Here is a 26,090-nt window from a genome sequence, read left to right on the forward strand (position 1 = left end):
ATCGGAATGTAAAACTGAACACACTGGAGAGATTCAAATCTTAGAAAGTTAGAGTGTCAGTCACCTTGTACGTAAGTCGGCTTTGTGTCTTTTGAATTTAATTCCGATGCAATTTCTGTGCTTCATTGTCAATAAGATGGTCCAAGGTATACAGTAAACGTGAAGTGAAGCATCGGAATCCAAAACTGGACTCACATGAGGGGTTCCAATCTAAGAAAGTTAGAGTGTCAGTCCTCTTGTACTTAAGTCGGCATTGGGCCTTTTGTATTATATTCGGTTCCAATATCTGTGTTTCATCGTCAATAAGAAGGTCCAAGGAATACAGTAAACCTGAAGTAAAGCATCGGAATCTAAAACTGGACTCACAGGAGAGGTTCAAATCATAGAAAGTTAGAGCGCCAGTCCTCTTGTACTTAAGTCGGCATTGTGCCTATTGAATTTAATTCCGACGCAATTTCTGTGCTTCATCGTCAATAAGAAGGTGCAAGGGATACAGTAAACCAGAAGTGAAGCATCGGAATCTAAACCTGGACTCACAGGAGAGGTTAAAATCATAGAAAGTTACAGTGTCAGTCCTCTTGTACTGAAGTCGGCATTGTGCCTTTTCAATTTAATTCCGACGCAATTTCTGTGTTTCATCGTCAATAAGAAGGTAAAGGTATACAGTAAACCTTAAGTGAAGCATCGGAATCTAAAATCGGACCCATAGGAGAGGTTAAAATCATAGAAAGTTAGAGTGTCAGTCCTCTTGTACTTAAGTCGGTATTGTGCCTATTGTATTAAATTCGGATGCAATTTATGTGCTTCATCGTCAATAAGAAGGTCCAAGGGATACAGTAAACCTGAAGTGAAACACGGAATGTAAAACTGGACTCACAGGAGATGATCAAATCATAGAAAGTTAGAGTGTCCGTCCTCTTGTACTTAAGTCGGCATTGTGCCTTTAGACTTTAATTCCGATGCAATTTCTGTGCTTCATATTCAATAAGAAGGTCCAAGGTATACAGTAAACCTGAAGTGAAGCATCGAAATCGAAAATCGGACTCACAGGAGAAGTTAAAATCATAGAAAGTTAGCGTGTCAATCCTCTTGTACTTAAGTCGGTATTGTGCCTCTTGTATTAAATTCGGATGCAATTTCTGTGCTTCATCGTCAATAAGAAGGTCCAAGGTATACAGTAAACCTGAAGTGAGGCATCGGAATATATAACTGGACGCACAGGAGAGTTTCAAATCATAGAAAGTTAGATTGTCAGTCCTCTAGTACTTAAGTCGGCAATGTGCGTTTTGTATTAAATTCGGATGTAATTTCTGTGTTTCATCGTCAATAAGAAGGGTCAACGGATACAGTAAACATGAAGTGAAGCATCGGAATGTAAAACTGAACTCACAGGACAGGTTCAAATCATAGAAAGTTAGAGTGTCAGTCCTTTTGTACGTAAGTCGGCTTTGTGCCTTTTGAATTTAATTCCGATGCAATTTCTGTGCTTCATTGTCAATAAGATGGTCCAAGGTATACAGTAAACGTGAAGTGAAGCATCGGAATCTAAAACTGGACTCACACGAGAGGCTCCAATCTAAGAAAGTTAGAGTGTCAGTCCTCTTGTACTTAAGTCGGCATAGTGCCTTTTGTATTAAATTCGGATCCAATATCTGTGTTTCATCGTCAATAAGAAGGTCCAAGGGATACAGTAAACCTGAAGTGAAACATCGGAATGTAAAACTGGACTCACAGGAGATGATCAAATCATAGAAAGTTAGAGTGTCCGTCCTCTTGTACTTAAGTCGGCATTGTGCCTTTAGACTTTAATTCCGATGCAATTTCTGTGCTTCATCGTCAATATGAAGGTCCAAGGTATACAGTAAACCTGAAGTGAAGCATCTGAATCTAAAATCGGACTCACAGGAGAGGTTAAAATCATGGAAAGTTAGAGTGTCAGTCCTCTTGTACATAAGTCGGTATTGTGCCCTGTGTATTAAATTCGGATGCAATTTATGTGCTTCATCGTCAATAAGAAGGTCCAAGGGATACAGTAAACCTGAGTGAAACACGGAATGTAAAACTGGACTCTCAGGAGATGATCAAATCATAGAAAGTTAGAGTGTCCGTCCTCCTGTACTTAAGTCGGCATTGTGCCTTTAGACTTTAATTCCGATGCAATTTCTGTGCTTCATCGTCAATAAGAAGGTCCAAGGTATACAGTAAACCTGAAGTGAAGCATCGAAATCGAAAATCGGACTCACAGGAGAGGTTAAAATCATAGAAAGTTAGAGTGTCAGTCCTCTTGTACTTAAGTCGGTATTGTGCCTTTTGTATTAAATTCGGATGCAATTTCTGTGCTTCATCGTCAATAAGAAGTTCCAAGCTATACAGTAAACCTGCAGTGAGGCATCGGAATATATAACTGGACTCACGGGAGAGTTTCAAATCATAGAAAGTTAGATTGTCAGTCCTCTTGTACTTAAGTCGGCAATGTGCCTTTTGTATTAAATTCGGATGCAATTTCTGTGTTTCATTGTCAATAAGAAGGGTCAACGGATACAGTAAACATGAAGTGAAGCATCGGAATCTAAAACTGAACTCACAGGAGAGGTTCAAATCATAGAACGTTAGAGTGTCAGTCCTCTTGTACGTAAGTCGGCTTTGTGCCTTTTGAATTTAATTCCGATGCAATTTCTGTGCTTCATTGTCAATAAGATGGTCCAAGGTATACAGTAAACGTGAAGTGAAGCATCGGAATCTAAAACTGGACTCACATGAGAGGTTCCAATCTAAGAAAGTTAGAGTGTCAGTCCTCTTGTACTTAAGTCGGCATTGTGCCTTTTGAATTAAATTCGGATCCAATATCTGTGTTTCATCGTCAATTAGAAGGTCCAAGGGATACAGTAAACCTGAAGTGAAACATCGGAATATAAAGCTGGACTCACAGGAGACGATTAAATCATAGAAAGTTAGAGTGTCAGTCCTCTTGTACTTAAGTCGGCATTGTGCCTTTAGACTTTAATTCCGATGCAATTTCTGTGCTTCATCGTCAATAAGAAGGTCCAAGGTATACAGTAAACCTGAAGTGAAGCATCGGAATCTAAAACTGGACTCACAGGAGAGGTTCAAATCATAGAAAGTTAGAGCGTCAGTCCTCTTGTACTTAAGTCGGCATTGTGCCTTTTTAATTTAATTCCGACGCAATTTCTGTGTTTCATCGTCAATAAGGAGGTCCAAGGGATACAGTAAACCTGAAGTGAAGCATCGGAATATAAAACTGGACTCACGGGAGAGGTTCAAATTATAGAATGTTACAGTGTCAGTCCTCTTGTACTTAAGTCGGCATTGTGCCTTTTCAATTTAATTCCGACGCAATTTCTGGGCTTCATCGTCAATAAGAAGGTCCAAGGGATACAGGAAACCTGAAGTGAAGCATCGGAATCTAAAACTGGACTCACAGGAGAGGTTCAAATCATAGAAAGTTAGAGTGTCAGTCCTCTTGTACTTAAGTCGGCATTGTGCCTTTTCAATTTTATTCCGACGCAATTTCTGGGCTTCATCGTCAATAAGAAGGTAAAGGTATATAGTAAACCTGAAGTAGAGCATCGGAATCTAAAAATGGAGTCACAGGCGAGGTTCAAATCATAGAAAGTTTGAGTGTCAGTCCTCTTGTACTTAAGTCGGCATTGTGCCTTTTGTTTTAAATTCGTATGCAATTTCTGTGTTTCATCGTCAATAAGAAGGGTCAACGGATACAGTAAACATGAAGTGAAGCATCGGAATGTAAAACTGAACTCACAGGAGAGGTTCAAATCATAGAAAGTTAGAGTGTCAGTCCTCTTGTACGTAAGTCGGCTTTGTGCCTTTTGAATTTAATTCCGATGCAATTTCTGTGCTTCATTGTCAATAAGATGGTCCGAGGTATACAGTAAACGTGAAGTGAAGCATCGGAATCTAAAACTGGACTCACATGAGAGGTTCCAATCTAAGAAAGTTAGAGTGTCAGTCCTCTTGTACTTAAGTCGGCATTGGGCCTTTTGTATTAAATTCGGATTCAATATCTGTGTTTCATCGTCAATAAGAAGGTCCAAGGGATACAGTAAACCTGAGGTGAAGCATCGGAATCTAAAACTGGACTCACAGGAGAGGTTAAAATCATAGAAAGTTAGAGCGTCAGTCCTCTTGTACTTAAGTCGGCATTGTGCCTTTTGAATTTAATTCCGACGCAATTTCTGTGCTTCATCGTCAATAAGAAGGTCCAAGGGATACAGTAAACCTGAAGTGAAGCATCGGAATCTAAAACTGGACTCACAGGAGAGGTTCAAATCATAGAAAGTTACAGTGTCAGTCCTCTTGTACTTAAGTCGGCATTGTGCCTTTTCAATTTAATTCCGACGCAATTTCTGTGTTTCATCGTCAATAAGAAGGTAAAGGTATACAGTAAACCTGAAGTGAATCATCGGCATCTAACATCGGACTCACAGGAGAGGTTAAAATCATAGAAAGTTAGAATGTCAGTCCTCTTGTACTTAAGTCGGTATTGTTCCTTTTGTATTAAATTCGGATGCAATTTCTGTGCTTCATCGTCAATAAGAAGGTCCAAGGGATACAGTTAACCTTAAGTGAAGCATCGGAATCTAAAACTGGACTCACAGGAGGGGTTCAAATCATAGAAAGTTAGAGTGTCAGTCCTCTTGTACTTAAGTCGGCATTGTGCCCTTTTCAATTTAATTCCGATGCAATTTCTTGGCTTCATCGTCAATAAGAAGGTAAAGGTATACAGTAAACCTGAAGTGGAGCATCGGAATCTAAAAATGGAGTCACAGGAGAGGTTCAAATCATAGAAAGTTAGAATGTCAGTCCTCTTGTACTCAAGTCGGTATTGTGCCTTTTGCATTACATTCGGATGCAATTTCTGTGCTTCATCGTCAATAAGAAGTTCCAAGGGATACAGTAAACCTGAAGTGAGGCATCGGAATATATAACTGGACTCACAGGAGAGGTTCAAATCATAGAAAGTTAGAGTGTCCGTCCTCTTGTACTTAAGTCGGCATTGTTCCTTTAGACTTTAATTCCGATGCAATTTCTGTGCTTCATCGTCAATAAGAAGGTCCAAGGTATACAGTAAACCTGAAGTGAAGCATCGGAATCTAAAATCGGACCCACAGGAGAGGTTAAAATCATAGAAAGTTAGAGTGTCAGTCCTCTTGTACTTAAGTCGGTATTGTGCCCTGTGTATTAAATTCGGATGCAATTTATGTGCTTCATCGTCAATAAGAAGTTCCAAGGTATACAGTAAACCTGAAGTGAGGCATCGGAATATATAACTGGACTCACAGGAGAGTTTCAAATCATAGAAAGTTAGATTGTCAGTCCTCTTGTACTTAAGTCGGCAATGTTCCTTTTGTATTAAATTCGGATGCAATTTCTGTGTTTCATTGTCAATAAGAAGGGTCAACGGATACAGTAAACATGAAGTGAAGCATCGGAATCTAAAACTGAACTCACAGGAGAGGTTCAATTCATAGAAAGTTAGAGTGTCAGTCCTCTTGTACGTAAGTCGGCTTTGTGCCTTTTGAATTTAATTCCGATGCAATTTCTGTGCTTCATTGTCAATAAGATGGTCCAAGGTATACAGTAAACGTGAAGTGAAGCATCGGAATCTAAAACTGGACTCACATGAGAGGTTCCAATCTAAGGAAGTTAGAGTGTCAGTCCTCTTGTACTTAAGTCGGCATTGTGCCTTTTGTATTAAATTCGGATCCAATATCTGTGTTTCATCGTCAATAAGAAGGTCCAAGGGATACAGTAAACCTGAAGTGAAACATCGGAATATAAAGCTGGACTCACAGGAGATGATCATATCATAGAAAGTTAGAGTGTCAGTCCTCTTGTACTTAAGTCGGCATTGTGCCTTTAGACTTTAATTCCGATGCAATTTCTGTGCTTCATCGTCAATAAGAAGGTCCAAGGTATACAGTAAACCTGAAGTGAAGCATCGGAATCTAAAACTGGACTCACAGGAGAGGTTCAAATCATAGAAAGTTAGAGCGTCGGTCCTCTTGTACTTAAGTCGGCATTGTGCCTTTTGAATTTAATTCCGACGCAATTTCTGTGCTTCATCGTCAACAAGAAGGTCCAAGGGATACAGTAAACCTGAAGTGAAGCATCGGAATATAAAACTGGACCCACAGGAGAGGTTCAAATCATAGAAAGTTACAGTGTCAGTCCTCTTGTACTTAAGTCGGCATTGTGCCTATTCAATTTAATTCCGACGCAATTTCTGGGCTTCATCGTCAATAAGAAGGTCCAAGGGATACAGGAAACCTGAAGTGAAGCATCGGAATCTAAAACTGGACTCACAGGAGAGGTTCAAATCATAGAAAGTTAGAGTGTCAGTCCTCTTGTACTTAAGTCGGCATTGTGCTTTTTCAATTTAATTCCGACGCAATTTCTGGGCTTCATCGTCAATAAGAAGGTAAAGGTATATAGTAAACCTGAAGTAGAGCATCGGAATCTAAAAATGGAGTCACAGGCGAGGTTCAAATCATAGAAAGTTTGAGTGTCAGTCCTCTTGTACTTAAGTCGGCTTTGAGCCTTTTGAATTTAATTTCGACGCCATTTCTGTGCTTCATCGTCAATAAGAAGGTCCAAGGTATACAGTAAACCTGAAATGAGGCATCGGAATATATAACTGGACTCACAGGAGAGTTTCAAATCATAGAAAGTTAGATTGTCAGTTCTCTTGTACTTAAATCGGCATTGTGCCTTTTGTTTCAAATTCGTATGCAATTTCTGTGTTTCATCGTCAATAAGAAGGGTCAACGGATACATGAAGTGAAGCATCGGAATGTAAAACTGAACTCACAGGAGAGGTTCAAATCATAGGAAGTTAGAGTGTCAGTCCTCTTGTACGTAAGTCGGCTTTGTGCCTTTTGAATTTAATTCCGATGCAATTTCTGTGCTTCATTGTCAATAAGATGGTCCAAGGTATACAGTAAACGTGAAGTGAAGCATCGGAATCTAAAACTGGACTCACATGAGAGGTTCCAATCTAAGAAAGTTAGAGTGTCAGTACTCTTGTACTTAAGTCGGCATTGGGCCTTTTGTATTAAATTCGGATTCAATATCTGTGTTTCATCGTCAATAAGAAGGTCCAAGGGATACAGTAAACCTGAAGTGAAGCATCGGAATCTAAAACTGGACTCACAGGAGAGGTTAAAATCATAGAAAGTTAGAGCGTCAGTCCTCTTGTACTTAAGTCGGCATTGTGCCTTTTGAATTTAATTCCGACGCAATTTCTGTGCTTCATCGTCAATAAGAAGGTCCAAGGGATACAGTAAACCTGAAGTGAAGCATCGGAATCTAAAACTGGACCTACAGGAGAGGTTCAAATCATAGAAAGTTACAGTGTCAGTCCTCTTGTACTTAAGTCGGCATTGTGCCTTTTCAATTTAATTCCGACGCAATTTCTGTGTTTCATCGTCAATAAGAAGGTAAAGGTATACAGTAAACCTGAAGTGAAGCATCGAAATCTAACATCGGACTCACAGGAGAGGTTAAAATCATAGAAAGTTAGAATGTCATTCCTCTTGTACTTAAGTCGGTATTGTTCCTTTTGTATTAAATTCGGATGCAATTTCTGTGCTTCATCGTCAATAAGAAGGTCCAAGGGATACAGTAAACCTTAAGTGAAGCATCGGAATCTAAAACTGGACTCACAGGAGAGGTTCAAATCATAGAAAGTTAGAGTGTCAGTCCTCTTGTACTTAAGTCGGCATTGTGCCCTTTTCAATTTAATTCCGACGCAATTTCTTTGCTTCATCGTCAATAAGAAGGTAAAGGTATACAGTAAACTTGAAGTGGAGCATCGGAATCTAAAAATGGAGTCACAGGAGAGGTTCAAATCATAGAAAGTTTGAGTGTCAGTCCTCTTGTACTTATGTCGGCATTGTGCCTTTTGAATTTAATTCCGACGCAATTTCTGTGCTTCATCGTCAATAAGAAAGTCCAAGGTATACAGTAAACCTAAAGTGAGGCATCGGAATATATAACTGGACTCACAGGAGAGTTTCAAATCATAGAAAGTTAAATTGTCAGTCCTCTTGTACTTAAGTCGGCATTGGGCCTTTTGTATTAAATTCGGATTCAATATCTGTGTTTCATCGTCAATAAGAAGGTCCAAGGGATACAGTAAACCTGAAGTGAAGCATCGGAATCTAAAACTGGACTCACAGGAGAGGTTAAAATCATAGAAAGTTAGAGCGTCAGTCCTCTTGTACTTATGTCGGCATTGTGCCTTTTGAATTTAATTCCGATGCAATTTCTGTGCTTCATCGTCAATAAGAACGTCCAAGGTATACAGTAAACCTTAAGTGAAGCATCGCAATCTAAAATCGGACTCATAGGAGAGGTTAAAATCATAGAAAGTTAGAGTGTCAGTCCTCTTGTACTTAAGTCGGTATTGTGCGTTTTGTATTAAATTCGGATGCAATTTATGTGCTTCATCGTCAATAAGAAGGTCCAAGGGATACAGTAAACCTGAAGTGAAACACGGAATGTAAAACTGGACTCACAGGAGATGATCAAATCATAGAAAGTTAGAGTGTCCGTCCTCTTGTACTTAAGTCGGCATTGTGTCTTTAGACTTTAATTCCGATGCAATTTCTGTGCTTCATCGTCAATAAGAAGGTCCAAGGTATACAGTAAACCTGAAGTGAAGCATCTAAATCGAAAATCCGACTCACAGGAGAAGTTAAAATCATAGAAAGTTAGAGTGTCAGTCCTCTTGTACTTAAGTCGGTATTGTGCCTTTTGTATTAAATTCGGATGCAATTTCTGTGCTTCATCGTCAATAAGAAGGTCCAAGGTATACAGTAAACCTGAAGTGAGGCATCGGAATGTAAAACTGGACTCACAGGAGATGATCAAATCATAGAAAGTTAGAGTGTTTGTCCTCTTGTACTTAAGTCGGCATTGTGCCTTTAGACTTTAATTCCGATGCAATTTCTGTGCTTCATCGTCAATAAGAACGTCCAAGGTATACAGTAAACCTTAAGTGAAGCATCGCAATCTAAAATCGGACTCATAGGAGAGGTTAAAATCATAGAAAGTTAGAGTGTCAGTCCTCTTGTACTTAAGTCGGTATTGTGCGTTTTGTATTAAATTCGGATGCAATTTATGTGCTTCATCGTCAATAAGAAGGTCCAAGTAATACAGTAAACCTGAAGTGAAACACGGAATGTAAAACTGGACTCACAGGAGTTGATCAAATCATAGAAAGTTAGAGTGTCCGTCCTCTTGTACTTAAGTCGGCATTGTGTCTTTAGACTTTAATTCCGATGCAATTTCTGTGCTTCATCGTCAATAAGAAGGTCCAAGGTATACAGTAAACCTGAAGTGAAGCATCTAAATCGAAAATCCGACTCACAGGAGAAGTTAAAATCATAGAAAGTTAGAGTGTCAGTCCTCTTGTACTTAAGTCGGTATTGTGCCTTTTGTATTAAATTCGGATGCAATTTCTGTGCTTCATCGTCAATAAGAAGGTCCAAGGTATACAGTAAACCTGAAGTGAGGCATCGGAATATATAACTGGACTCACAGGAGAGTTTCAAATCATTGAAAGTTAAATTGTCAGTCCTCTTGTACTTAAGTCGGCAATGTGCCTTTTGTATTAAATTCGGATGTAATTTCTGTGTTTCATCGTCAATAATAAGGGTCAACGGATACAGTAAACTTGAAGTGAAGCATCGGAATCTAAAACTGAACTCACAGGAGAGGTTCAAATCATAGAAAGTTAGAGTGTCAGTCCTCTTGTACGTAAGTCGGCTTTGTGCCTTTTGAATTTAATTCCGATGCAATTTCTGTGCTTCATTGTCAATAAGATGGTCCAAGGTATACAGTAAACGTGAAGTGAAGCATCGGAATCTAAAACTGGACTCACATGAGAGGTTCCAATCTAAGAAAGTTAGAGTGTCAGTCCTCTTGTACTTTAGTCGGCATTGTGCCTTTTGTATTAAATTCGGATCCAATATCTGTGTTTCATCGTCAATAAGAAGGTCCAAGGGATACAGTAAACCTGAAGTGAAACATCGGAATATAAAGCTGGACTCACACGAGATGATCATATCATAGAAAGTTAGAGTGTCAGTCCTCTTGTACTTAAGTCGGCATTGTGCCTTTAGACTTTAATTCCGATGCAATTTCTGTGCTTCATCGTCAATAAGAAGGTCCAAGGTATACAGTAAACCTGAAGTGAAGCATCGGAATCTAAAACTGGACTCACAGGAGAGGTTCAAATCATAGAAAGTTAGAGCGTCGGTCCTCTTGTACTTAAGTCGGCATTGTGCCTTTTGAATTTAATTCCGACGCAATTTCTGTGCTTCATCGTCAACAAGAAGGTCCAAGGGATACAGTAAACCTGAAGTGAAGCATCGGAATATAAAACTGGACCCACAGGAGAGGTTCAAATCATAGAAAGTTACAGTGTCAGTCCTCTTGTACTTAAGTCGGCATTGTGCCTATTCAATTTAATTCCGACGCAATTTCTGGGCTTCATCGTCAATAAGAAGGTCCAAGGGATACAGGAAACCTGAAGTGAAGCATCGGAATCTAAAACTGGACTCACAGGAGAGGTTCAAATCATAGAAAGTTAGAGTGTCAGTCCTCTTGTACTTAAGTCGGCATTGTGCTTTTTCAATTTAATTCCGACGCAATTTCTGGGCTTCATCGTCAATAAGAAGGTAAAGGTATATAGTAAACCTGAAGTAGAGCATCGGAATCTAAAAATGGAGTCACAGGCGAGGTTCAAATCATAGAAAGTTTGAGTGTCAGTCCTCTTGTACTTAAGTCGGCTTTGAGCCTTTTGAATTTAATTTCGACGCCATTTCTGTGCTTCATCGTCAATAAGAAGGTCCAAGGTATACAGTAAACCTGAAATGAGGCATCGGAATATATAACTGGACTCACAGGAGAGTTTCAAATCATAGAAAGTTAGATTGTCAGTTCTCTTGTACTTAAATCGGCATTGTGCCTTTTGTTTCAAATTCGTATGCAATTTCTGTGTTTCATCGTCAATAAGAAGGGTCAACGGATACATGAAGTGAAGCATCGGAATGTAAAACTGAACTCACAGGAGAGGTTCAAATCATAGGAAGTTAGAGTGTCAGTCCTCTTGTACGTAAGTCGGCTTTGTGCCTTTTGAATTTAATTCCGATGCAATTTCTGTGCTTCATTGTCAATAAGATGGTCCAAGGTATACAGTAAACGTGAAGTGAAGCATCGGAATCTAAAACTGGACTCACATGAGAGGTTCCATTCTAAGAAAGTTAGAGTGTCAGTACTCTTGTACTTAAGTCGGCATTGGGCCTTTTGTATTAAATTCGGATTCAATATCTGTGTTTCATCGTCAATAAGAAGGTCCAAGGGATACAGTAAACCTGAAGTGAAGCATCGGAATCTAAAACTGGACTCACAGGAGAGGTTAAAATCATAGAAAGTTAGAGCGTCAGTCCTCTTGTACTTAAGTCGGCATTGTGCCTTTTGAATTTAATTCCGACGCAATTTCTGTGCTTCATCGTCAATAAGAAGGTCCAAGGGATACAGTAAACCTGAAGTGAAGCATCGGAATCTAAAACTGGACTCACAGGAGAGGTTCAAATCATAGAAAGTTAGAGTGTTCGTCCTCTTGTACTTAAGTCGGCATTGTGCCTTTAGACTTTAATTCCGATGCAATTTCTGTGCTTCATCGTCAATAAGAACGTCCAAGGTATACAGTAAACCTTAAGTGAAGCATCGCAATCTAAAATCGGACTCATAGGAGAGGTTAAAATCATAGAAAGGTAGAGTGTCAGTCCTCTTGTACTTAAGTCGGTATTGTGCGTTTTGTATTAAATTCGGATGCAATTTATGTGCTTCATCGTCAATAAGAAGGTCCAAGGGATACAGTAAACCTGAAGTGAAACACGGAATGTAAAACTGGACTCACAGGAGATGATCAAATCATAGAAAGTTAGAGTGTCCGTCCTCTTGTACTTAAGTCGGCATTGTGTCTTTAGACTTTAATTCCGATGCAATTTCTGTGCTTCATCGTCAATAAGAAGGTCCAAGGTATACAGTAAACCTGAAGTGAAGCATCTAAATCGAAAATCCGACTCACAGGAGAAGTTAAAATCATAGAAAGTTAGAGTGTCAGTCCTCTTGTACTTAAGTCGGTATTGTGCCTTTTGTATTAAATTCGGATGCAATTTCTGTGCTTCATCGTCAATAAGAAGGTCCAAGGTATACAGTAAACCTGAAGTGAGGCATCGGAATATATAACTGGACTCACAGGAGAGTTTCAAATCATTGAAAGTTAAATTGTCAGTCCTCTTGTACTTAAGTCGGCAATGTGCCTTTTGTATTAAATTCGGATGTAATTTCTGTGTTTCATCGTCAATAATAAGGGTCAACGGATACAGTAAACATGAAGTGAAGCATCGGAATCTAAAACTGAACTCACAGGAGAGGTTCAAATCATAGAAAGTTAGAGTGTCAGTCCTCTTGTACGTAAGTCGGCTTTGTGCCTTTTGAATTTAATTCCGATGCAATTTCTGTGCTTCATTGTCAATAAGATGGTCCAAGGTATACAGTAAACGTGAAGTGAAGCATCGGAATCTAAAACTGGACTCACATGAGAGGTTCCAATCTAAGAAAGTTAGAGTGTCAGTCCTCTTGTACTTAAGTCGGCATTGTGCCTTTTGTATTAAATTCGGATCCAATATCTGTGTTTCATCGTCAATAAGAAGGTCCAAGGGATACAGTAAACCTGAAGTGAAACATCGGAATATAAAGCTGGACTCACAGGAGATGATCATATCATAGAAAGTTAGAGTGTCAGTCCTCTTGTACTTAAGTCGGCATTGTGCCTTTAGACTTTAATTCCGATGCAATTTCTGTGCTTCATCGTCAATAAGAAGGTCCAAGATATACAGTAAACCTGAAGTGAAGCATCGGAATATAAAACTGGACCCACAGGAGAGGTTCAAATCATAGAAAGTTACAGTGTCAGTCCTCTTGTACTTAAGTCGGCATTGTGCCTATTCAATTTAATTCCGACGCAATTTCTGGGCTTCATCGTCAATAAGAAGGTCCAAGGGATACAGGAAACCTGAAGTGAAGCATCGGAATCTAAAACTGGACTCACAGGAGAGGTTCAAATCATAGAAAGTTAGAGTGTCAGTCCTCTTGTACTTAAGTCGGCATTGTGCTTTTTCAATTTAATTCCGACGCAATTTCTGGGCTTCATCGTCAATAAGAAGGTAAAGGTATATAGTAAACCTGAAGTAGAGCATCGGAATCTAAAAATGGAGTCACAGGCGAGGTTCAAATCATAGAAAGTTTGAGTGTCAGTCCTCTTGTACTTAAGTCGGCTTTGAGCCTTTTGAATTTAATTTCGACGCCATTTCTGTGCTTCATCGTCAATAAGAAGGTCCAAGGTATACAGTAAACCTGAAATGAGGCATCGGAATATATAACTGGACTCACAGGAGAGTTTCAAATCATAGAAAGTTAGATTGTCAGTTCTCTTGTACTTAAATCGGCATTGTGCCTTTTGTTTCAAATTCGTATGCAATTTCTGTGTTTGATCGTCAATAAGAAGGGTCAACGGATACATGAAGTGAAGCATCGGAATGTAAAACTGAACTCACAGGAGAGGTTCAAATCATAGGAAGTTAGAGTGTCAGTCCTCTTGTACGTAAGTCGGCTTTGTGCCTTTTGAATTTAATTCCGATGCAATTTCTGTGCTTCATTGTCAATAAGATGGTCCAAGGTATACAGTAAACGTGAAGTGAAGCATCGGAATCTAAAACTGGACTCACATGAGAGGTTCCAATCTAAGAAAGTTAGAGTGTCAGTACTCTTGTACTTAAGTCGGCATTGGGCCTTTTGTATTAAATTCGGATTCAATATCTGTGTTTCATCGTCAATAAGAAGGTCCAAGGGAAACAGTAAACCTGAAGTGAAGCATCGGAATCTAAAACTGGACTCACAGGAGAGGTTAAAATCATAGAAAGTTAGAGCGTCAGTCCTCTTGTACTTAAGTCGGCATTGTGCCTTTTGAATTTAATTCCGACGCAATTTCTGTGCTTCATCGTCAATAAGAAGGTCCAAGGGATACAGTAAACCTGAAGTGAAGCATCGGAATCTAAAACTGGACTCACAGGAGAGGTTCAAATCATAGAAAGTTACAGTGTCAGTCCTCTTGTACTTAAGTCGGCATTGTGCCTTTTCAATTTAATTCCGACGCAATTTCTGTGTTTCATCGTCAATAAGAAGGTAAAGGTATACAGTAAACCTGAAGTGAAGCATCGAAATCTAACATCGGACTCACAGGAGAGGTTAAAATCATAGAAAGTTAGAATGTCATTCCTCTTGTACTTAAGTCGGTATTGTTCCTTTTGTATTAAATTCGGATGCAATTTCTGTGCTTCATCGTCAATAAGAAGGTAAAGGTATACAGTAAACTTGAAGTGGAGCATCGGAATCTAAAAATGGAGTCACAGGAGAGGTTCAAATCATAGAAAGTTTGAGTGTCAGTCCTCTTGTACTTATGTCGGCATTGTGCCTTTTGAATTTAATTCCGACGCAATTTCTGTGCTTCATCGTCAATAAGAAGGTCCAAGGTATACAGTAAACCTAAAGTGAGGCATCGGAATATATAACTGGACTCACAGGAGAGTTTCAAATCATAGAAAGTTAAATTGTCAGTCCTCTTGTACTTAAGTCGGCATTGTGCCTTTTGTATTAAATTCGGATCCAATATCTGTGTTTCATCGTCAATAAGCAGGTCCAAGGGATACAGTAAACCTGAAGTGAAACACGGAATTTAAAACTGGACTCACAGGAGATGATCAAATCATAGAAAGTTAGAGTGTTCGTCCTCTTGTACTTAAGTCGGCATTGTGCCTTTAGACTTTAATTCCGATGCAATTTCTGTGCTTCATCGTCAATAAGAACGACCAAGGTATACAGTAAACCTTAAGTGAAGCATCGCAATCTAAAATCGGACTCATAGGAGAGGTTAAAATCATAGAAAGTTAGAGTGTCAGTCCTCTTGTACTTAAGTCGGTATTGTGCGTTTTGTATTAAATTCGGATGCAATTTATGTGCTTCATCGTCAATAAGAAGGTCCAAGGGATACAGTAAACCTGAAGTGAAACACGGAATGTAAAAGTGGACTCACAGGAGATGATCAAATCATAGAAAGTTAGAGTGTCCGTCCTCTTGTACTTAAGTCGGCATTGTGTCTTTAGACTTTAATTCCGATGCAATTTCTGTGCTTCATCGTCAATAAGAAGGTCCAAGGTATACAGTAAACCTGAAGTGAAGCATCGGAATCTAAAACTGGAATCACAGGAGAGGTCCAAATCATAGAAAGTTACAGTGTCAGTCCTCTTGTACTTAAGTCGGCATTGTGCCTTTTCAATTTAATTCCGACGCAATTTCTGTGTTTCATCGTCAATAAGAAGGTAAAGGTATACAGTAAACCTGAAGTGAAGCATCGAAATCTAAAGTCGGACTCACAGGAGAGGTTAAAATCATAGAAAGTTAGAGTGTCAGTCCTCATGTCCTTAAGTCGGTATTGTGCCTTTTGTATTAAATTCGGATGCAATTTCTGTGCTTCATCGTCAATAAGAAGGTCCAAGGGATACAGTAAACCTGAAGTGAAGCAATGGAATATAAAACTGGACTCACAGGAGAGGTTCAAATCATAGAAAGTTGGAGTGTCAGTCCTCTTGTACTTAAGTCGGCATTGTGCCCTTTTCAATTTAATTCCGACGCAATTTCTTTGCTTCATCGTCAATAAGAAGGTAAAGGTATACAGTAAACCTGAAGTGGAGCATCGGAACCTAAAAATGGAGTCACAGGAGAGGTTCAAATCATAGAAAGTTTGAGTGTCAGTCCTCTTGTACTTATGTCGGCATTGTGCCTTTTGAATTTAATTCCGACGCAATTTCTGTGCTTCATCGTCAATAAGAAGGTCCAAGGTATACAGTAAACCTAAAGTGAGGCATCGGAATATATAACTGGACTCACAGGAGAGTTTCAAATCATAGAAAGTTAGAGAGTCAGTCCTCTTGTACTTAAGTCGGCATTGTGCCTTTTGTATTAAATTCGGATGCCATTTCTGTGTTTCATCGTCAATAAGAAGGTCCAACGGATACAGTAAAATTGAAGTGAAGCATCGGAATGTATAACTGAACTCACAGGAGAGGTTCAAATCATAGAAATTTAGAGTGTCAGTCCTCTTGTACGTAAGTCGGATTCGTGCCTTTTGAATTTAATTCCGATGCAATTTCTGTGCTTCATTGTCAATAAGATGGTCCAAGGTATACAGTAAACGTGAAGTGAAGCATCGGAATCTAAAACTGGACTCACATGAGAGGTTGCAATCTAAGAAAGTTAGAGGGTCAGTCCTCTTGTACTTAAGTCGGCATTGTGCCTTTTGTATTAAATTCGGATCCAATATCTGTGTTTCATCGTCAATAAGCAGGTCCAAGGGATACAGTAAACCTGAAGTGAAACACGGAATGTAAAACTGGACTCACAGGAAATGATCAAATCATAGAAAGTTAGAGTGTTCGTCCTCTTGTACTTAAGTCGGCATTGTGCCTTTAGACTTTAATTCCGATGCAATTTCTGTGCTTCATCGTCAATAAGAACGTCCAAGGTATACAGTAAACCTTAAGTGAAGCATCGCAATCTAAAATCGGACTCATAGGAGAGGTTAAAATCATAGAAAGTTAGAGTGTCAGTCCTCTTGTACTTAAGTCGGTATTGTGCGTTTTGTATTAAATTCGGATGCAATTTATGTGCTTCATCGTCAATAAGAAGGTCCAAGGGATACAGTAAACCTGAAGTGAAACACGGAATGTAAAACTGGACTCACAGGAGATGATCAAATCATAGAAAGTTAGAGTGTCCGTCCTCTTGTACTTAAGTCGGCATTGTGTCTTTAGACTTTAATTCCGATGCAATTTCTGTGCTTCATCGTCAATAAGAAGGTCCAAGGTATACAGTAAACCTGAAGTGAAGCATCTAAATCGAAAATCCGACTCACAGGAGAAGTTAAAATCATAGAAAGTTAGAGTGTCAGTCCTCTTGTACTTAAGTCGGTATTGTGCCTCTTGTATTAAATTCGGATGCAATTTCTGTGCTTCATCGTCAATAAGAAGGTCCAAGGTATACAGTAAACCTGAAGTGAGGCATCGGAATATATAACTGGACTCACAGGAGAGTTTCAAATCATTGAAAGTTAAATTGTCAGTCCTCTTGTACTTAAGTCGGCAATGTGCCTTTTGTATTAAATTCGGATGTAATTTCTGTGTTTCATCGTCAATAATAAGGGTCAACGGATACAGTAAACATGAAGTGAAGCATCGGAATGTAAAACTGAACTCACAGGAGAGGTTCAAATCATAGAAAGTTAGAGTGTCAGTCCTCTTGTACGTAAGTCGGCTTTGTGCCTTTTGAATTTAATTCCGATGCAATTTCTGTGCTTCATTGTCAATAAGATGGTCCAAGGTATACTACAAACGTGAAGTGAAGCATCGGAATCTAAAACTGGACTCACATGCGAGGTTCCAATCTAAGAGAGTTAGAGTGTCAGTCCTCTTGTACTTAAGTCGGCATTGTGCCTTTTGTATTAAATTCGGATCCAATATCTGTGTTTCATCGTCAATAAGAAGGTCCAAGGGATACAGTAAAAATGAAGTGAAACATCGGAATGTAAAACTGGACTCACAGGAGATGATCAAATCATAGAAAATTAGAGTGTCAGTCCTCTTGTACTTAAGTCGGCATTGTGCCTTTAGACTTTAATTCCGATGCAATTTCTGTGCTTCATCGTCAATAAGAACGTCCAAGGTATACAGTAAACCTAAAGTGAGGCATCGGAATATATAACTGGACTCACAGGAGAGTTACAAATCATAGAAAGTTAAATTGTCAGTCCTCTTGTACTTAAGTCGGCATTGTGCCTTTTGTATTAAATTCGGATCCAATATCTGTGTTTTATCGTCAATAAGCAGGTCCAAGGGATACAGTAAACCTGAAGTGAAACACGGAATGTAAAACTGGACTCACAGGAGATGATCAAATCATAGAAAGTTAGAGTGTTCGTCCTCTTGTACTTAAGTCGGCATTGTGCCTTTAGACTTTAATTCCGATGCAATTTCTGTGCTTCATCGTCAATAAGAACGTCCAAGGTATTCAGTAAACCTTAAGTGAAGCATCGCAATCTAAAATCGGACTCATAGGAGAGGTTAAAATCATAGAAAGTTAGAGTGTCAGTCCTCTTGTACTTAAGTCGGTATTGTGCGTTTTGTATTAAATTCGGATGCAATTTATGTGCTTCATCGTCAATAAGAAGGTCCAAGGGATACAGTAAACCTGAAGTGAAACACGGAATGTAAAACTGGACTCACAGGAGATGATCAAATCATAGAAAGTTAGAGTGTCCGTCCTCTTGTACTTAAGTCGGCATTGTGTCTTTAGACTTTAATTCCGATGCAAATTCTGTGCTTCATCGTCAATAAGAAGGTCCAAGGTATACAGTAAACCTGAAGTGAAGCATCTAAATCGAAAATCCGACTCACAGGAGAAGTTAAAATCATAGAAAGTTAGAGTGTCAGTCCTCTTGTACTTAAGTCGGTATTGTGCCTTTTGTATTAAATTCGGATGCAATTTCTGTGCTTCATCGTCAATAAGAAGGTCCAAGGTATACAGTAAACCTGAAGTGAGGCATCGGAATATATAACTGGACTCACAGGAGAGTTTCAAATCATAGAAAGTTAAATTGTCAGTCCTCTTGTACTTAAGTCGGCAATGTGCCTTTTGTATTAAATTCGGATGTAATTTCTGTGTTTCATCGTCAATAATAAGGGTCAACGGATACAGTAAACATGAAGCGAAGCATCGGAATGTAAAACTGAACTCACAGGAGAGGTTCAAATCATAGAAAGTTAGAGTGTCAGTCCTCTTGTACGTAAGTCGGCTTTGTGCCTTTTGAATTTAATTCCGATGCAATTTCTGTGCTTCATTGTCAATAAGATGGTCCAAGGTATACTACAAACGTGAAGTGAAGCATCGGAATCTAAAACTGGACTCACATGAGAGGTTCCAATCTAAGAGAGTTAGAGTGTCAGTCCTCTTGTACTTATGTCGGCATTGTGCCTTTTGTATTAAATTCGGATCCAATATCTGTGTTTCATCGTCAATAAGAAGGTCCAAGGGATACAGTAAAAATGAAGTGAAACATCGGAATGTAAAACTGGACTCACAGGAGATGATCAAATCATAGAAAATTAGAGTGTCAGTCCGCTTGTACTTAAGTCGGCATTGTGCCTTTAGACTTTAATTCCGATGCAATTTCTGTGCTTCATCGTCAATAAGAAGGTCCAAGGTATACAGTAAACCTGAAGTGAAGCATCGGAATCTAAAACTGGACTCACAGGAGAGGTCCAAATCATAGAAAGTTACAGTGTCAGTCCTCTTGTACTTAAGTCGGCATTGTGCCTTTTCAATTTAATTCCGACGCAATTTCTGTGTTTCATCGTCAATAAGAAGGTAAAGGTATACAGTAAACCTGAAGTGAAGCATCGAAATCTAAAGTCGGACTCACAGGAGAGGTTAAAATCATAGAAAGTTAGAGTGTCAGTCCTCTTGTCCTTAAGTCGGTATTGTGCCTTTTGTATTTAATTCGGATGCAATTTCTGTGCTTCATCGTCAATAAGAAGGTCCAAGGGATACAGTAAACCTGAAGTGAAGCAATGGAATATAAAACTGGACTCACAGGAGAGGTTCAAATCATAGAAAGTTGGAGTGTCAGTCCTCTTGTACTTAAGTCGGCATTGTGCCCTTTTCAATTTAATTCCGACGCAATTTATTTGCTTCATCGTCAATACGAAGGTAAAGGTATACAGTAAACCTGAAGTGGAGCATCGGAACCTAAAAATTGAGTCACAGGAGAGGTTCAAATCATAGAAAGTTTGAGTGTCAGTCCTCTTGTACTTATGTCGGCATTGTGCCTTTTGAATTTAATTCCGACGCAATTTCTGTGCTTCATCGTCAATAAGAAGGTCCAAGGTATACAGTAAACCTAAAGTGAGGCATCGGAATATATAACTGGACTCACAGGAGAGTTTCAAATCATAGAAAGTTAGAGAGTCAGTCCTCTTGTACTTACGTCGGCATTGTGCCTTTTGTATTAAATTCGGATGCCATTTCTGTGTTTCATCGTCAATAAGAAGGTCCAACGGATACAGTAAAATTGAAGTGAAGCATCGGAATGTATAACTGAACTCACAGGAGAGGTTCAAATCATAGAAATTTAGAGTGTCAGTCCTCTTGTACGTAAGTCGGATTCGTGCCTTTTGAATTTAATTCCGATGCAATTTCTGTGCTTCATTGTCAATAAGATGGTCCAAGGTATACAGTAAACGTGAAGTGAAGCATCGGAATCTAAAACTGGACTCACATGAGAGGTTGCAATCTAAGAAAGTTAGTGGGTCAGTCCTCTTGTACTTAAGTCGGCATTGTGCCTTTTGTATTAAATTCGGATCCAATATCTGTGTTTCATCGTCAATAAGCAGGTCCAAGGGATACAGTAAACCTGAAGTGAAACACGGAATGTAAAACTGGACTCACAGGAAATGATCAAATCATAGAAAGTTAGAGTGTTCGTCCTCTTGTACTTAAGTCGGCATTGTGCCTTTAGACTTTAATTCCGATGCAATTTCTGTGCTTCATCGTCAATAAGAACGTCCAAGGTATACAGTAAACCTTAAGTGAAGCATCGCAATCTAAAATCGGACTCATAGGAGAGGTTAAAATCATAGAAAGTTAGAGTGTCAGTCCTCTTGTACTTAAGTCGGTATTGTGCGTTTTGTATTAAATTCGGATGCAATTTATGTGCTTCATCGTCAATAAGAAGGTCCAAGGGATACAGTAAACCTGAAGTGAAACACGGAATGTAAAACTGGACTCACAGGAGATGATCAAATCATAGAAAGTTAGAGTGTCCGTCCTCTTGTACTTAAGTCGGCATTGTGTCTTTAGACTTTAATTCCGATGCAATTTCAGTGCTTCATCGTCAATAAGAAGGTCCAAGGTATACAGTAAACCTGAAGTGAAGCATCTAAATCGAAAATCCGACTCACAGGAGAAGTTAAAATCATAGAAAGTTAGAGTGTCAGTCCTCTTGTACTTAAGTCGGTATTGTGCCTTTTGTATTAAATTCGGATGCAATTTCTGTGCTTCATCGTCAATAAGAAGGTCCAAGGTATACAGTAAACCTGAAGTGAGGCATCGGAATATATAACTGGACTCACAGGAGAGTTTCAAATCATTGAAAGTTAAATTGTCAGTCCTCTTGTACTTAAGTCGGCAATGTGCCTTTTGTATTAAATTCGGATGTAATTTCTGTGTTTCATCGTCAATAATAAGGGTCAACGGATACAGTAAACATGAAGTGAAGCATCGGAATGTAAAACTGAACTCACAGGAGAGGTTCAAATCATAGAAAGTTAGAGTGTCAGTCCTCTTGTACGTAAGTCGGCTTTGTGACTTTTGAATTTAATTCCGATGCAATTTCTGTGCTTCATTGTCAATAAGATGGTCCAAGGTATACTACAAACGTGAAGTGAAGCATCGGAATCTAAAACTGGACTCACATGAGAGGTTCCAATCTAAGAGAGTTAGAGTGTCAGTCCTCTTGTACTTAAGTCGGCATTGTGCCTTTTGTATTAAATTCGGATCCAATATCTGTGTTTCATCGTCAATAAGAAGGTCCAAGGGATACAGTAAAAATGAAGTGAAACATCGGAATGTAAAACTGGACTCACAGGAGATGATCAAATCATAGAAAATTAGAGTGTCAGTCCTCTTGTACTTAAGTCGGCATTGTGCCTTTAGACTTTAATTCCGATGCAATTTCTGTGCTTCATCGTCAATAAGAACGTCCAAGGTATACAGTAAACCTTAAGTGAAGCATCGCAATCTAAAATCGGACTCATAGGAGAGGTTAATATCATAGAAAGTTAGAGTGTCAGTCCTCTTGTACTTAAGTCGGTATTGTGCGTTTTGTATTAAATTCGGATGCAATTTATGTGCTTCATCGTCAATAAGAAGGTCCAAGGGATACAGTAAACCTGAAGTGAAACACGGAATGTAAAACTGGACTCACAGGAGATGATCAAATCATAGAAAGTTAGAGTGTCCGTCCTCTTGTCCTTAAGTCGGCATTGTGTCTTTAGACTTTAATTCCGATGCAATTTCTGTGCTTCATCGTCAATAAGAAGGTCCAAGGTATACAGTAAACCTGAAGTGAAGCATCTAATTCGAAAATCCGACTCACAGGAGAAGTTAAAATCATAGAAAGTTAGAGTGTCTGTCCTCTTGTACTTAAGTCGGTATTGTGCCTTTTGTATTAAATTCGGATGCAATTTCTGTGCTTCATCGTCAATAAGAAGGTCCAAGGTATACAGTAAACCTGAAGTGAGGCATCGGAATATATAACTGGACTCACAGGAGAGTTTCAAATCATAGAAAGTTAAATTGTCAGTCCTCTTGTACTTAAGTCGGCAATGTGCCTTTTGTATTAAATTCGGATGTAATTTCTGTGTTTCATCGTCAATAATAAGGGTCAACGGATACAGTAAACATTAAGTGAAGCATCGGAATGTAAAACTGAACTCACAGGAGAGGTTCAAATCATAGAAAGTTAGAGTGTCAGTCCTCTTGTACGTAAGTCGGCTTTGTGCCTTTTGAATTTCATTCCGATGCAATTTCTGTGCTTCATTGTCAATAAGATGGTCCAAGGTATACTACAAACGTGAAGTGAAGCATCGGAATCTAAAACTGGACTCACATGAGAGGTTCCAATCTAAGAGAGTTAGAGTGTCAGTCCTCTTGTACTTAAGTCGGCATTGTGCCTTTTGTATTAAATTCGGATCCAATATCTGTGTTTCATCGTCAATAAGAAGGTCCAAGGGATACAGTAAAAATGAAGTGAAACATCGGAATGTAAAACTGGACTCACAGGAGATGATCAATTCATAGAAAATTAGAGTGTCAGTCCGCTTGTACTTAAGTCGGCATTGTGCCTTTAGACTTTAATTCCGATGCAATTTCTGTGCTTCATCGTCAATAAGAAGGTCCAAGGGATACAGTAAACCTGAAGTGAAGCAATGGAATATAAAACTGGACTCACAGGAGAGGTTCAAATCATAGAAAGTTGGAGTGTCAGTCCTCTTGTACTTAAGTCGGCATTGTGCCCTTTTCAATTTAATTCCGACGCAATTTCTTTGCTTCATCGTCAATAAGAATGTAAAGGTATACAGTAAACCTGAAGTGAAGCATCGAAATCTAAAGTCGGACTCACAGGAGAGGTTAAAATCATAGAAAGTTAGAGTGTCAGTCCTCTTGTCCTTAAGTCGGTATTGTGCCTTTTGTTTTAACTTCGGATGAAATTTCTGTGCTTCATCGTCAATAAGAAGGTCCAAGGGATACAGTAAACCTGAAGTGAAGCAATGGAATATAAAACTGGACTCACAGGAGAGGTTCAAATCATAGAAAGTTGGAGTGTCAGTCCTCTTGTACTTAAGTCGGCATTGTGCCCTTTTCAATTTAATTCCGACGCAATTTCTTTGCTTCATCGTCAATAAGAAGGTAAAGGTATACAGTAAACCTGAAGTGGAGCATCGGAACCTAAAAATGGAGTCACAGGAGAGGTTCAAATCATAGAAAGTTGGAGTGTCAGTCCTCTTGTACTTATGTCGGCATTGTGCCTTTTGAATTTAATTCCGACGCAATTTCTGTGCTTCATCGTCAATAAGAAGGTCCAAGGTATACAGTAAACCTAAAGTGAGGCATCGGAATATATAACTGGACTCACTGGAGAGTTTCAAATCATAGAAAGTTAGAGAGTCAGTCCTCTTGTACTTAAGTTGGCATTGTGCCTTTTGTATTAAATTCGGATGCCATTTCTGTGTTTCATCGTCAATAAGAAGGTCCAACGGATACAGTAAAATTGAAGTGAAGCATCGGAATGTATAACTGAACTCACAGGAGAGGTTCAAATCATAGAAATTTAGAGTGTCAGTCCTCTTGTACGTAAGTCGGATTCGTGCCTTTTGAATTTAATTCCGATGCAATTTCTGTGCTTCATTGTCAATAAGATGGTCCAAGGTATACAGTAAACGTGAAGTGAAGCATCGGAATCTAAAACTGGACTCACATGAGAGGTTGCAATCTAAGAAAGTTAGGGGGTCAGTCCTCTTGTACTTAAGTCGGCATTGTGCCTTTTGTATTAAATTCGGATCCAATATCTGTGTTTCATCGTCAATAAGCAGGTCCAAGGGATACAGTAAACCTGAAGTGAAACACGGAATGTAAAACTGGACTCACAGGAAATGATCAAATCATAGAAAGTTAGAGTGTTCGTCCTCTTGTACTTAAGTCGGCATTGTGCCTTTAGACTTTAATTCCGATGCAATTTCTGTGCTTCATCGTCAATAAGAAGGTCCAAGGATTACAGTAAACCTGAAGTGAAGCATCGAAATCGAAAATCGGACTCACAGGAGAAGTTAAAATCATAGAAAGTTAGAGTGTCAGTCCTCTTGTACTTAAGTCGGTATTGTGCCTTTTGTATTAAATTCGGATGCAATTTCTGTGCTTCATCGTCAATAAGAAGGTCCAAGGTATACAGTAAACCTGAAGTGAGGCATCGAAATATATAACTGGACTCACAGGAGAGTTTCAAATCATAGAAAGTTAAATTGTCAGTCCTCTTGTACTTAAGTCGGCAATGTGCCTTTTGTATTAAATTCGGATGTAATTTCTGTGTTTCATCGTCAATAATAAGGGTCAACGGATACAGTAAACATGAAGTGAAGCATCGGAATGTAAAACTGAACTCACAGGAGAGGTTCAAATCATAGAAAGTTAGAGTGTCAGTCCTCTTGTACGTAAGTCGGCTTTGTGCCTTTTGAATTTAATTCCGATGCAATTTCTGTGCTTCATTGTCAATAAGATGGTCCAAGGTATACTACAAACGTGAAGTGAAGCATCGGAATCTAAAACTGGACTCACGTGAGAGGTTCCAATCTAAGAGAGTTAGAGTGTCAGTCCTCTTGTACTTAAGTCGGCATTGTGCCTTTTGTATTACATTCGGATCCAATATCTGTGTTTCATCGTCAATAAGAAGGTCCAAGGGATACAGTAAACCTGAAGTGAAACATCGGAATGCAAAACTGGACTCACTGGAGATGATCAAATCATAGAAAATTAGAGTGTCAGTCCTCTTGTACTTAAGTCGGCATTGTGCCTTTAGACTTTAATTCCGATGCAATTTCTGTGCTTCATCGTCAATAAGAAGGTCCAAGGTATACAGTAAACCTGAAGTGAAGCATCGGAATCTAAAACTGGACTCACAGGAGAGGTCCAAATCATAGAAAGTTACAGTGTCAGTCCTCTTGTACTTAAGTCGGCATTGTGCCTTTTCAATTTAATTCCGACGCAATTTCTGTGTTTCATCGTCAATAAGAAGGTAAGGGTATACAGTAAACCTGAAGTGAAGCATCGAAATCTAAAGTCGGACTCACAGGAGAGGTTAAAATCATAGAAAGTTAGAGTGTCAGTCCTCTTGTCCTTAAGTCGGTATTGTGCCTTTTGTATTAAATTCGGATGCAATTTCTGTGCTTCATCGTCAATAAGAAGGTCCAAGGGATACAGTAAACCTGAAGTGAAGCAATGGAATCTAAAACTGGACTCACAGGAGAGGTTCAAATCATAGGAAGTTGGAGTGTCAGTCCTCTTGTACTTAAGTCGGCATTGTGCCCTTTTCAATTTAATTCCGACGCAATTTCTTTGCTTCATCGTCAATAAGAAGGTAAAGGTATACAGTAAACCTGAAGTGGAGCATCGGAACCTAAAAATGGAGTCACAGGAGAGGTTCAAATCATAGAAAGTTGGAGTGTCAGTCCTCTTGTACTTATGTCGGCATTGTGCCTTTTGAATTTAATTCCGACGCAATTTCTGTGCTTCATCGTCAATAAGAAGGTCCAAGG

Source organism: Schistocerca serialis, chromosome 10, assembly GCF_023864345.2.
Source record: "Schistocerca serialis cubense isolate TAMUIC-IGC-003099 chromosome 10, iqSchSeri2.2, whole genome shotgun sequence".
Classification (NCBI taxonomy): domain Eukaryota; kingdom Metazoa; phylum Arthropoda; class Insecta; order Orthoptera; family Acrididae; genus Schistocerca; species Schistocerca serialis.